The following is a 13,061-nucleotide window of genomic DNA, read 5'->3' on the forward strand; positions in this document are numbered from 1 at the left end:
ATTTGGCCAAGACATAAATCAATAACAAAGTTGGCTCAAATTTGGCCAAGTTATAAATCAATATCGAAGTTAGCTCAAATTTGGCCAAGTTATAAATCAGTAACAAAGTTAGCTCAAATTTGGCCAAGTTATAAATTAATATCGAAGTTGGCTCAAATTTGGCCAAGTTATAAATCAATAACAAAGTTGGCTCAAATTTGGCCAAGTTATAAATCAATAGCGAAGTTGGCTCAAATTTGGCCAAAGTTGGCTCAGACTTGGCCAAGTTATAAATCAATAACGAAGTTGGCTCAAATTTGGCCAAGTTATAAATCAATAACAAAGTTGGCTAAAATTTGGCCAAGTTATAAATCAATATCGAAGTTGGCTCAAATTTGGCCAAGTTATAAATCAATAACAAAGTTGGCTCAAATTTGGCCAAGTTATAAATCAATAGCGAAGTTGGCTCAAATTTGGCCAAGTTATAAATCAATATCGAAGTTGGCTCAAATTTGGCCAAGTTGTAAATCAATAACAAAGTTGGCTCAAATTTGGCCAAGTTATAAATCAATAGCTAAGTTGGCTCAAATTTGGCCAAAGTTGGCTCAGACTTGGCCAAGTTATAAATCAATAACGAAGTTGGCTCAAATTTGGCCAAGTTATAAATCAATAACAAAGTTGGCTCAAATTTGGCCAAGTTATAAATCAATATCGAAGTTGGCTCAAATTTGGCCAAGTTGTAAATCAATAACAAAGTTGGCTCAAATTTGGCCAAGTTATAAATCAATAGCAAAGTTGGCTCAAATTTGGCCAAGTTATAAATCAATAGCGAAGTTGGCTCAAATTTGGCCAAGTTATAAATCAATAGCGAAGTTGGCTCAAATTTGGCTAAGTTATAAATCAATAGCGAAGTTGGCTCAAATTTGGCCAAAGTTGGCTCAGATTTGGCCAATTATGAATTAATAATGCTAGCAATGTGATTTATCTGCTTAACGTATGAAAATTAACAAAGTATGAACTTTGTATAGATGTGCTTGCATATAGTTGATTAAGAGATTGGCTCAAACTTGGCCAATTTATAGTTGATTAGGAGGTTGGCTCAAACTTGGCCAACTTATAGCTGATTTAGGAGATTGGCTCAAACTTGGCCAACTTATAGTTGATTAGGAGGTTGGCTCAAACTTGGCCAACTTGTAGTTGATTATGAGGTTATTGGCTCAAACTTGGCCAACTTATAGTTGATTAGGAGGTTGGCTCAAACTTGGCCAACTTGTAGTTGATTATGAGGTTATTGGCTCAAACTTGGCCAACTTATAATTGTGATCATATGTGGGATGACTAATGTGAGTATGCTCGGATTGACGAGTTCGAATAGGCTCCGACGGATATGTGGGATCTGGAGAAGAATGATCATTTTCGATTTTTTATTTTTTATAGTTGATTAGGAGGTTGTTGGCTCAAACTTGGCCAACTTATAGCTGATTAGGAGGTTGGCTCAAACTTGGCCAACTTATAGTTGATCAAGAGGTTGGCTCAAACTTGGCCAATTGGCTCAAACTTGGCTCAGAGTGGTAACAAATGGTTAAATGAAAACATATACGCACATAAGTCCATATATATATATATATATATATATTATGATTAGAGAAGATATATTATGATTAGAGAAGGGGGATGCATATATATATATATATAAGCGTGTTTATCAATTTACATCTCTTTTCATACTCAAGGTATGCCTCATTAAAATCTCTTCAACTAAAACCCTTATTTTTCAATATTTTGGAAAAAAGATTGAAGTGGGAAAAAGAGTACATTACCTAAGTTTACATATTTAGCTATAATAAAATTTCAAGTGAGTAGCATTCCAAGTTCTTGGTAGAACTTTACCACCAAACTCGGCATTTATTGGGTTGTTCACCCGCAGAGGTAAAGATATCAAATCTACATGGTTAGCCGCTTCAAGAATATTGACGCGCGATGCATTTAATGGGGTATAGAAATCATACCTTAGACCTCGTACATGATGAGATCTTTTAAGCCTGTAATCGGTGTGTGGTTTTGCCTTATCTTTGGTGCTTGACTCCTCCTTGGGATTCATGTTGTTTCAAACTTGGTTCCTGAATTCGGCATGTTCCTCCGTCTGGAGGTATCCGACAGCACGTGCCCTGAGTTTGGTCATGTTGGCTGGCTGGCGTCGGCAAAGGTCTACTTGTAGTGTATTGGGCTGTGAATAGACGAACCAATGTGATGAAATTGTCCACCGATCTTGGTGGCAGTTAAGTACCATCGTACCGCTCAAAGTTTATAGCTTACCAACCGACACGAAGGGGGACTTCTATAATACCGTCTAGAAAGCGATGTTGAAGGTTATTATGATCATGTTCGCGATGAAATTGGCCATAGGTGTACAAATGATCATATCGGTAAGTGGGAGGGCGCATGGAGTGGTAAGTTGGGTTCGAAGAAGAATGATAGTCCTCTTCGGCTTAGGGGATGTAACTTGTTTGGTTGGGAAATTGGGATCCAATGGTACCATTTTTAGCCCGTAACCGTTGGAGATCGGCCTCTGGTTGTTTGCGCATGACTTCCATAGTTGTGGAATTTTGTTGAGGCATGAGTTCGATGGGCTACAGCCTCAGTTGTATGGTGAATCTAGCTTCGAGTTGAAACCATAAGGTTATCGGAGGAAAGTTTTACACGCCCTCTTTCTAGCGCCAAGATGTTCTTACCAGAATCAGGTCGGTCCTTCAAGTCAGATTTATCATCTTCTCTATCTTGGTCTCTCGAGAGATCATGAGAGATTGGTCTTTGAGATTGGTCTTTGAGATTGGTCTTCGAGATTGGTCGCCGAGATTGGTCGCCCTTCTCCAAGCGTCTCGAATGTACCTACAAAAAGGACTCCGATGATCAAGTTAGGTATCTGAGATTGTCCAATGAAATGTATATATTTTTACCTGCTATTGTCCATTTTCCTTCTCTATGTAACCGTCATTATTACTTGTTCTTACTGGAAATCTGCTGTAGAGTTGATCTGCCAGGTAAGATTGGTGAGCCTCCTTCACGGGTACGCTGGTGCTCCAAGATGGGGGTGGTACCTGCAAAAGAGACTCCGATGCTAAAGTTAGTGTTTGTGGGGGTATGAATCTCGTATATGTAATGCACGTACCTTAGTGTGAATTAGGGTTTCTTTGGGCCTTGGGCCTGAGATAAGATATGATAGGATTAAATGATGGATCCCGTCTGAAGCGAGATCCCTCGAGATCGGTTATGATCTGCTTAAATGCCGAGCTGACATCGCGTAGCATGTGCCCGACCTTATTTTGTGTTGTGATGCTGAGCTCGGAGCTCGGCTTCGCGGTACGGACAGTACACTAGCCCCCCGAGCTCCGAAGTCCGTAGGTTGAGGAGTTAAGACCGAGCTCGCTGGGGGTAAGTGACCTTTCGCGTACTTCTGCCTGTTGAGATGCCATGTGTCGCAACTGTTCATTTTTCGAAAACGTGCAAGTGGCGCGTTAAGGGAAATGACGGTTATGCAATGATGGTTTTGCAATTAATGTGTTGTCAGGCGTGCCCTTAGGTTGACACGTGGCATGGCCGTTTTGAATTTTGAGAGAAAACTTTCTTTCCTCTCACTCGTGCCTCTTCACCTCTCACTTTACTCACTTTTCTTTTAGCTTCTTGCGCACGCTATTTCTCTCACTTTTCTGCTCGTCTTCCGTCTCCACTTTCTCCGTTTCCACCGTTGTTTCCGGTAATCCAGTCATTGTTAGGGTTGTTTTCTGAGGGAGAATACCAGGTACTTCCTTTCTACAATCTACTTTTTCCTTCTTCCCCAATCTTCTTCAAGTCTTTCTTGTTTTTTCCATGGCTGGGGGGAGTAGTGCCGGTTCTTCTGCACCTTCTCGGGGCAAGGTGATGGCATCCTTACTTGCATGAACTTGAGATGATGAGCAAGGAGGAGGACGCCTTCTCCAAGGATCAAGTTCTTCAAAGGTGGACCAAGGTTTTAGGGTGGATGATGATGGGATGGACGAAAATGAAGGTTGGGTAGAAGGTGTTTGAGGAAATGCTTGAGAATGGTACTCTAGGGTTGGCTCACTTCATGATGATGAAGGCCACTTCTAGGGTTGTTTCTCTCAAGGTGGAGATGGTAGGGTTTGGCCGAAAATAGCCAAGGGTGACTAAGGAAAGATATAAAGGCACTAAAGGCTCTCTTTATATTCAATATCCAAAGTATTTACAAGGTGTGGGGTGTTGGGTATTTATAGGAGGGGAGGCATCTAGGGTTGCATTTGGAGTAGGCAAATGCATTCCAAATGAAATGCAAATGAACCCTATATGCAACTTAGTGGCCAAGGATGGAATCTTTGGGTTTAGATTGGCTATATCTAGGTGCATGATAAGACCATGCAACCTTTGCCCTACACTTGGGCCTAAGCCTTTCTAACACCAAAAATAGATCCAATGAACACCAAAAAAATGCGTCACCCTTCTAGTTAACACCCTAGCCCAAAATTAAAACCCTAATCATCTAGAGCACCCCATAATACAAGGGTAAAAAGGGAAATACAAGGGAAAATAAATTCTAAGTCCTAAACACCCCAAAATACAAGGGTAAAATTGGAAATATAAGTAAAATAAATTCTATGATTAAAAAGAACTTAAGAGCTAAAATCCAAAAGTGGCCTCACTAACCCATTCCTCTTGCCTCCTTTAATATATCACCTCTTGGTCTTCTCGGCCTTAGTGTTATTCCATCACAAGGCGCGTGGTAAGGCGGTGGCTACCGGGAGAGCCGCCGCTAAGAAGAGGGATCTGCCTCCGCCCCGGGCCCGGAGCCAGGCGTCCCTGGCTATGACTGGGTCAAGCGTGAGATGGCGGGGGTCCAGAGCATTTTTCGGTCCTTTCTTGAGGTTAACGGGATCCCACAATCGTGCAGGGTTTGTGACCCTTCTATTTCCCGGATGATCCGGCTTGAACCTTTTCAGGCTGGTGAGGGTGTGTACATAGGGAAGTCTACCGACCCTCCCCATTTCTATATGTATCATTGTTTTTTTAGAGATTTAGGTGTCTGTCTTCCCTTCACTCAGTTTGAGTGTGATTTTTTGAACTTTGTCAACTCGGCTCCTTGCCAGTTGCACCCCAATAGTTGGGGTTTTTTGAGGGCTTTTCAATTCCTGTGCACAGTTTTGGGGATAGAGATGTCTCTTCCCTTCTTCCTTCATTTTTATCAGTTGAAGGTGGGCGTTCCGCCATACGGCATATTGTCTCTAAGTGGGAGTAGGGATGGGGGTTTGTTTACTCTCTACTCCCAGTCGTACAAAAATTTTAAACAAGAGTTTTTCCGAGTCGCTCTTGTGAATGTTGACCCCTTGGAAGATGGGGCGTTTTATTTCGGGGGGCTGCCAAGATTTCCCTTCTATCGGTGCCCCCGACCTTCTAGGTTTCACGGGGTGGGCCAATTGAAGCTGACTGCTTCGGAGGCGGCTGCCATCGAGAACCTCGCCGCGCTTCCCCGTCCGCTTGCTGATGTGTTTTATCTCGTGAATGCAGGCATCATGGGGAAAAACTTGTGGCGTGAGCTGAAGCACCGCTACAATGTTACCGAGCTCGAGGTCCCCGAGTCTCGGGAGGAAGATGCCTCCCCTCTGAAGGTTAATCCGCAGAGAAAGAAGGGAGGAAAGGAGTTCAGGGGGACCTCTGCCCCTCCAGGTGTCGAGGAGGTGACCTCCAAGGCTACTGGTGCGGTGGACCTTACCGACAGTCCACCGCTCAAGGGGGCTCCTCAGGTGGCCTCTGAGGAGATGGCTCAAACTGTCGAGCAGGTTGCTCAATCTGCCGAGGTGGTGAGTACCTTGTCTCTTCGGCTTTTTGGTGTCTTCTATTGTGCTTTTTTGTGTTCTGACCTAGGGCCGTCTTCCGCAGGCAGGAGATGCTGCCGAGGCGGCGACACAGGCTGCTAGGCGGGTCGCCCAGGCTGCCGAGGTGGCAGTTCCGGCCACCGAGCAGGTTGTTCCTGCTACTGAGGTAAGTAGTGTTCCCTGACTTTCGTGGTTTCCTGTATGCCACCTTATTATATTTTTTGACATGGGGCTGGTTTTCGCAGGCGAGGTCGGAGGTTCCTATTGCGGACCTTCCAGATACCGAGCAGGGGACGTCGGCTTCCGCCTCTGTTGAGGCTCGTGAAGGGGGTCCGAGTCGTGAGGTTCCCCCGTCCACCGCTGCAGCTTCGGCGCCGCCATCTGGCTCGTCACAGGGGGCTTCCCGGAGCCGATACCTAACCCATCGCTTCGGGAAGGGCCTTTCAAAGGTGCGGCTGGACCACGTGAGCGCCTCAGCCGACATGGACTCGCTGTGGAGCGCGGGGGTGATCGCCGAGAAGTTCTTCCCTCAGGGCTCGTTTAGCTCCGGGGACCAGGGGTTGATAGACGAGGCCGGCCCCGAGGATAGTTTCGACGCTACCCAGGTCCTTCTGCAGAGGGCTATGGGCATCCTGGGCCACTGGAAACCTAGGTGGGCCAAGCAGCAGGAGGACCTGGCCAAGCAGCAAGAGGACCTGGCCAAGCTGAGGGGCCGACTTCAACCCTGGAAGGATGCGAATAAGATCCTGAGGGAGGAGAACAAGGCTCTTAATGCTGCCCTTGGTGAAAGACTATGGCCAAGGCCAAGGAATCCAAGAGGTGATATACTAAAAGAACCAAGAGGAATGAGATGATCTTAAAGACCTTTTTCTTATGTTTGTATATATAGTAGTTCTTTTGTATAGGTTATTTTTGCCTTTGTATTTGTGAGGCACTTTACTTGCTTTTTCTAGTGTTTGTATATTGATTTTAAGGTAGGCTACTTGGAGAGTATAACTCCATTTAACCTCCCTAGTTGATACATTCATTTTGTATTTTTTTCAGTAGGGAAAAAGGGGTAGCATTTAGCAAAGCTAGGGAATGTGCTTAGAAATTGGGCCTGAGTTGGGCCTAGGCAAAATTTTGCATATTGGACTCATTTTGCTCCTAATTTTTCATAGATTTGATTTAGCTAGGCCTCATCATCATATGATGAACCTAACTAAACCAAATCAAGGATTTTCAAATTAATTCATGGAGCCATTTGGGACCAAGGCCGCCTAGCTCAAGTGTTTCTTCCTTGGCCGAAATTTCAAGCTACACCTCTTGGTTTTTGAAGCTTGCCTTGCAAGCTTCTAAACCTTAGTAGGGTAAGCTTACCTTACCATGGTTCTTAAGTGAACCATGGTCAAGGTTAGCTTCTCCTACAAGCTTGCTAAACCGTGGGAAGTTAAGCTTACCTTACCATGGTTCCTAGTGAACCATGGTTAAGGTTAGCTTCTCCTAGAAGCTACCTCTATCCTATATATTTGTAATTACCTCTCTTGTTCTCACTTTTGAACAAATTGAGAAATGAAATCTGATTTTCTCTCTCACTCAAGAGTCCCTAAACCATAGAGAACCTCCACTCTAGGTTTCCCTCAAAGTTTCTTCAAACTTTGCTTTGGTTCCTCAAGCTTCTACAACAAGCTTGAAGTAACCGAACCTCCTTCCAAGGCTTCTCCTCCATTGAAGACTTCTTCATGGAGAATTCAAGCTACATCTCAAGGTCAACCTCAAGAACATTCGGTCCAAGCATGGAACTATTGAAGAATCTCAATCTTCTTCAATCTAACTCCATCATTTTTGGTATCTAGAGCCTAGTGCTCTTGAGGTTTTTGTTCTAACTTTTTCTACTTGAAATCCGTGTTGTATCTTCCTTGTCTATGTCTAAATCTATGTTTGCTGAATGGATCTAGATTTTATTCACACTTTGATGGATCCAAAATGTCACATAATAATAGTTTGATTCATATTTGCTTGTTCTTCTAATTCTTGAATCAAACCGGTTTTGTTGTGCTTTAGGTTCCTATACTTGTGCGTTTTTGTTTTTGATTGAGTATCTCCATTCATTCACATGTGTCCGTGATTGGACAACATGCATTGAGTTTAGATTTTGCTTTTGAATCAATTGTTTTGTCTTAGAAAGTCATGTGTAGTCCTTTGTATGTTGAAACTTCCTAGACTAGCTTGTTTGACCTAATTTTGTTTTGTGTTTTGTGTCCGAATTTGTTGTGTCTTTTGCTTATTAAATCTGTACCTTACCATATGTGCTTTTGATTTAGATGTTTGAGTTCTTAATTTGCTATTAGTTCTATCAAATTTCCTAGAGTTAGGTTTCTATTATGTCATATTAAAAGTTTTGTCAAGATAAGTTCATAAACACTTTCCTATTAGGTTCCTTTGTGTTTTGTTGTGTGGCTGAACCTTATTAAAAATTTTTGAGCCTTAAAACAGAGACAAAACAGAGGTGTGAGTGTCCTAAATGCATGAGAAAAACAAAAGAATGAGTGCTTAAAAATTTGACCTAAAAATAATACAAAATAGTGAAGCACTAGCTATAAAATGCATGTGAACACCTCTTGTTTTGTGTAAAATTTTTGCTGCAGTTTTTTCTAACCTAAAACCGAGACTTCTAAGTGTTCAAAAGGCAATTAAACTCCTGATTAATCAAAGAAAAAGAAGTGAAAAATATTTTGCAAAAGAAAAAGAAAGAAAATAGCAAAAGAAAAAGCCAAAGGAGTGAAAAATCTAGTAAACATTGCTCTCGGTTTTAGCAATATTTTTGCTTATAAATTTTGTGACCAGCCACATCATTTGAGTCTTGTTTTTATTTCTAATCTTAGCTTTTAATTTTGTAATCCATTCTAGTGCCTTTCCTAGGTTATTCATTGTGTGCTAGCTTTCTAAAATTGCCTTAATTTTTGCTTGTCAATTTTGTGGAATTCTTTCTAGTCTTGTCTCATTTTCTTCTACCAATTGGTGTAGCTTTTCTAAATTGTTCCTTTTCAGTTTTACACTAATATTCCAGTCTTGAAGGTGGTTGAGTGCTTCTTAAAAGGTGTAGGAGGCCAAGGCAAAGGAAATCCACTTGAAGGCTTTGGTGGTTACTTAGGGATGTCGCCACCGGCCCGAAACGGGCTTTCGGCATTCGCGAAGGATGGTTGGACTCTTTTATTTGTTTAAAAATATGGATTGCTAGAATGACTTATTCTCAAACTGAGACCTTGTCAAACGAGAAATTTTATTAAAAGGCTCACCAATCCATGTTAATCCCAAGCGGGACCCTCCATGGATTAGCGGTTTTCATAAAAAGGAAGGGTTCATGGAGTCGCCACCAATGTTTTACTCAAAACATTGGAAAAAGAAGTTTAAGGCAATCGATTCAAAAATCGACTTCGGCCATTACAACCAGAGTCGGGTAAGGGAGTCGGTTACGCGTGGGGAAGGTGTTAGCACCCCACAGCGCCCCTTTCGGGTTCCCTATGACAAATTATTTAAAAAAATAATAGTGCGAAATTACTAAATTACCCCTATTTATTCTAAGCAATTATAAATTAACTATCTACATGATGACAGTTTAAATATGCACACAGAAAGCAGTAAAAGGAAGGTCTTAAGAAGAAACCTTTGAAGCGTGCTTTTATATTCAAGTAAAACTGGGAAGCTTTTTGGCGTTCCCTCGCTCTACAAGCCCGCTCGCTCCCTCCTAGAAAATTTTAACTATGGAAATCCTCCGGATTTCCCTTCGACTCAGTTCGAGACTCAAGCAAAAAGCTCAGAACTCGAGAACTTTGTCGGATCAACTCTCCGAGTGATTTCTAGGCAGAGCACTGCTCAAAAAAACCCAGAATACTCAAGAAGAGGGTTAAAACTCAGTGTGAAAGTGTGAAATGACGTCCCATTGACGTCATATTTATAGGGAAGAGGCTCAATACGGTTCCTGGGGGTCAATACGGTCCGTATTGAAGTTTTGAACTACAATACGGCCGTATTGAATTCAATACGGCCGTATTGAAGTTCAAAAACCTCAATACGGCCGTATTGAAGTTCAGTGCAGCCGTATTGAAGTTCAGTGCAGCCGTATTGAATTCAATGCAGCCGTATTGAAGTTCAGAAACTTCAATACGGCCGTATTGAGTTCAGTGCGGCCGTATTGAAGTTCAAAATGTTCAATACGGCCGTACTGAACCTCTGGGATGCCGTATTGGGCTTCATTCCTCCCACTTTTCTTATTTTAGCTATCCTAAGACCTCTAGACCTATAGAGAACCCTCCTTGGGCCTTCTGGAAGTCCTTCTGGCTGATCTTCCTTCAGTCTTCGAGAGTCTTTAAGCTTTATTTCCGACCCGGACAATTTTAGGGGTCTACAGCTGCCCCCCCTTTACTTAGTCGGACGGCCTTTTGGTGTACCGGCTGACAAGTAAAGGAGTTGACCCAATTGTCCGGGTGATGTGCCAACCTTCTGACTTGTAGTGTCTTCCGGTGGAAAATTGTTGAGTAGCCTCTCCAGGTTTTGCTTCGCTCGTCGCCCGAGCCGGAAGCTGCATACCTCCGTGCTTCTGAACACTCTGGTAGCGTGAGTACCGCCTCTCCAGGCTCAACTTCACTCGACGTCCGAGCTGGAAGTTGTGAGTACCGCCTCTCCAGGCTTAGCTTCGCTTGCCGCCCAAGCTGGAAGCTGTGAGTACCGCCTCTCCAGGCTCTGCTTCGGTGCTTCTAACATCCTAGGCAGTTGAGTTTGCCCTCTCCAGGGTTAGCTTCGCTTGCCGCCCAAGCTGGAAGCTGTGAGTACCGCCTCTCCAGGCTCAACTTCACTCGACGCCCGAGCTGGAAGTTATGAGTACTGCCTCTCCAGGCTTTGCTTCGCTCGCCGCCCGAGCTGGAAGCTGCATACCTCCGTGCTTCTGAACACTTTGGTAGCGTGAGTTTGCCCACTCCAGGGTCTGCGGTTTGCCCTCCCCAGGGTCTGCGTACCTCCGTGCTTCTGATCACTTTGGTAGCGTGAGTTTGCCCTCTCCAGGGTCTGCGGTTTGCCCTCCCCAGGGTCTGCGTACCTCCGTGCTTCTGATCACTTTGGTAGCGTGAGTTTGCCCTCTCCAGGGTCTGCCTCTGTGTTCTTGACGACATTGGCAATGTGAGTTTGCCCTCTCCAGGGATCTGTGATGGTTTTGTCTCCACAGTCCACGATGCTGCTTTGACAATTTGTTTTTGATTTTGTGCCACTGGGGGCTGGATAACGCAGGGATCCGTCTAGGGGATGTGCAGTCATTCATAGGTTTTTGTGCCCCAACTTGCATTGCTTAGTTGGTACCCATGGAGAATTTCTGACTCCTTGAGGTGTAGACACAGATGCTCTCTCTCTGAGTTGAGCGATGCCTTATGTTTGGCTGTCGTCCTTTCGACGTTGTGGAGTATCCCGGTTATCCTTATTCGGGTATCTCTTTTGGGTTTTTTTGATTTTTGTCGCCTCTGTGTAGGCTATTATCCGCTGGGGGATTTTGTCATTGATTGTGATTAGCCTCTTCTGTTAGGCAGATCATCTTGACGCTTGATGTTTGGCTGAAAAGCCAGATTCCGCTTGGGGAATTGTTATTGATCTTTTGGATTTTTGCTTTTTGTAGGAATGCCTCTGTGTAGGCGACTGGGGATTTGAAGTTCTTATGTATCCCAGAGTATTATTTAGAAAGCCTCTTCAGGCTTAGCTTCACTCTTCGTTTGAGTTGGAAAGCTATCTTCCACTGAGGAAGTCTAAGTCCTTTGACTTGGATATTTTGTTTGGATCATGCTTCCGTTGGGGAATTTTGCTGATCTTGGTTTGATAGCTTTCACTGGGGAATTTGGCCCGTGAGTGGAAGCTGAGATATCTCTGGGGAGTATTATTACTGCGAGCCTCTCCAGGCTCATTTATTCTGTACAGTTGGGGAGTATTATTTCAGCAAGCCTCTCCAGGCTCAGTTATTCTGTGGGAGTATTATTTTGGCAAGCCTCTCCAGGCTCAATTATTTTGTGAGAGTATTATTTTGGCAAGCCTCTCCAGGCTCAAGTATTCTGTATGGTGAGAGAGTATTGTTTCGGCGAGCCTCTCCAGGCTCAGTTATTCTGAGAGTATTATTTCGGCAAGCCTCTCCAGGCTGAGTTATTCTGTATGATGCTGTTGATTTTCTGAATCTTTGCCTTTTTTGTCGAATTTTGGCTTTTTCTGTATTTTGCCTTTTTGTTTTTTGGCCTTTTCTGTTGACTGCTGTCATACACAAGCAATTTTTTCTATTTTTTTTCTATTTTATGCAATTGCCTCATGATAAGGTCTTTGAATGTGCAACTAATGTGTGTGTGATGCACAAATGAAAGTTTGATTATTTTATTAATGCTTTTTAGGAAAATGAATGGCTCTCCCTATCCTTCTCTTCTTGGAGGAGTTTCTGTCGTCGACGTGAGGGAATATTTTTGTGAGCCTTTTATGCAGGAGATTATGGATTTTATAGGAACCCCTCCAATTTTCTTTATTGACCGATTATTATACAATTTTTTAGAAATACCAATTTAGAGGCATAATCACATGGTCAAGAGAGAAAAGAAATGAATAGATATTTTATTAATATTCACAAGTGTTTTTACAGAAAGATATACAGAAGGTAATTTCTGAAGAATGGCTGGCCTGGGTAGGCTATTTACATTGGGCTTAACAATTATATCTGTAATTGTTGCTCCGTACGTTCTCCTAGTTGTCTTGGGTGATATGCCTGAGTCAGGAGTGTAGACACTGCAAGACGCTTGCTTCTAGAAGATAATCACATGAATCGCCTTTCGGTTTTCGATTCAAGTGATCGTCGCTTGCTTTATTTTTATGTCTTATTCTTTTGTCCCTAACTTTTGCCTAGGACGTATCCTAGCGGGGATAAATTCGCCTTTGTTTTGCCTAGTACCCTTGTACTGGCGGGCTTTTTATTTTGCCCTAACTTTTGCCTAGGACGCCCTTTTTGGGTTTTCATCCTAGCGGGCCTATGCAAGCAACGTCTTCAAGCATAGTACTTCTTTACCACGTCGGCGTTGACTGGGTATCGAAGTTCTTCTCCATCTATGTCTGTGAGGATCAATGCTCCTCCGGAGAAGGCTCGCTTCACCACGTATGGTCCTTCGTAATTCGGGGCCCACTTTCCGATTTTGTCCTTTTGGGCTGGTAGTAATTTCTTCATTACCA

This window comes from Cajanus cajan, chromosome 6, assembly GCF_000230855.2.
Source record: "Cajanus cajan strain Asha chromosome 6, NIPB_CcT2T_4, whole genome shotgun sequence".
Classification (NCBI taxonomy): domain Eukaryota; kingdom Viridiplantae; phylum Streptophyta; class Magnoliopsida; order Fabales; family Fabaceae; genus Cajanus; species Cajanus cajan.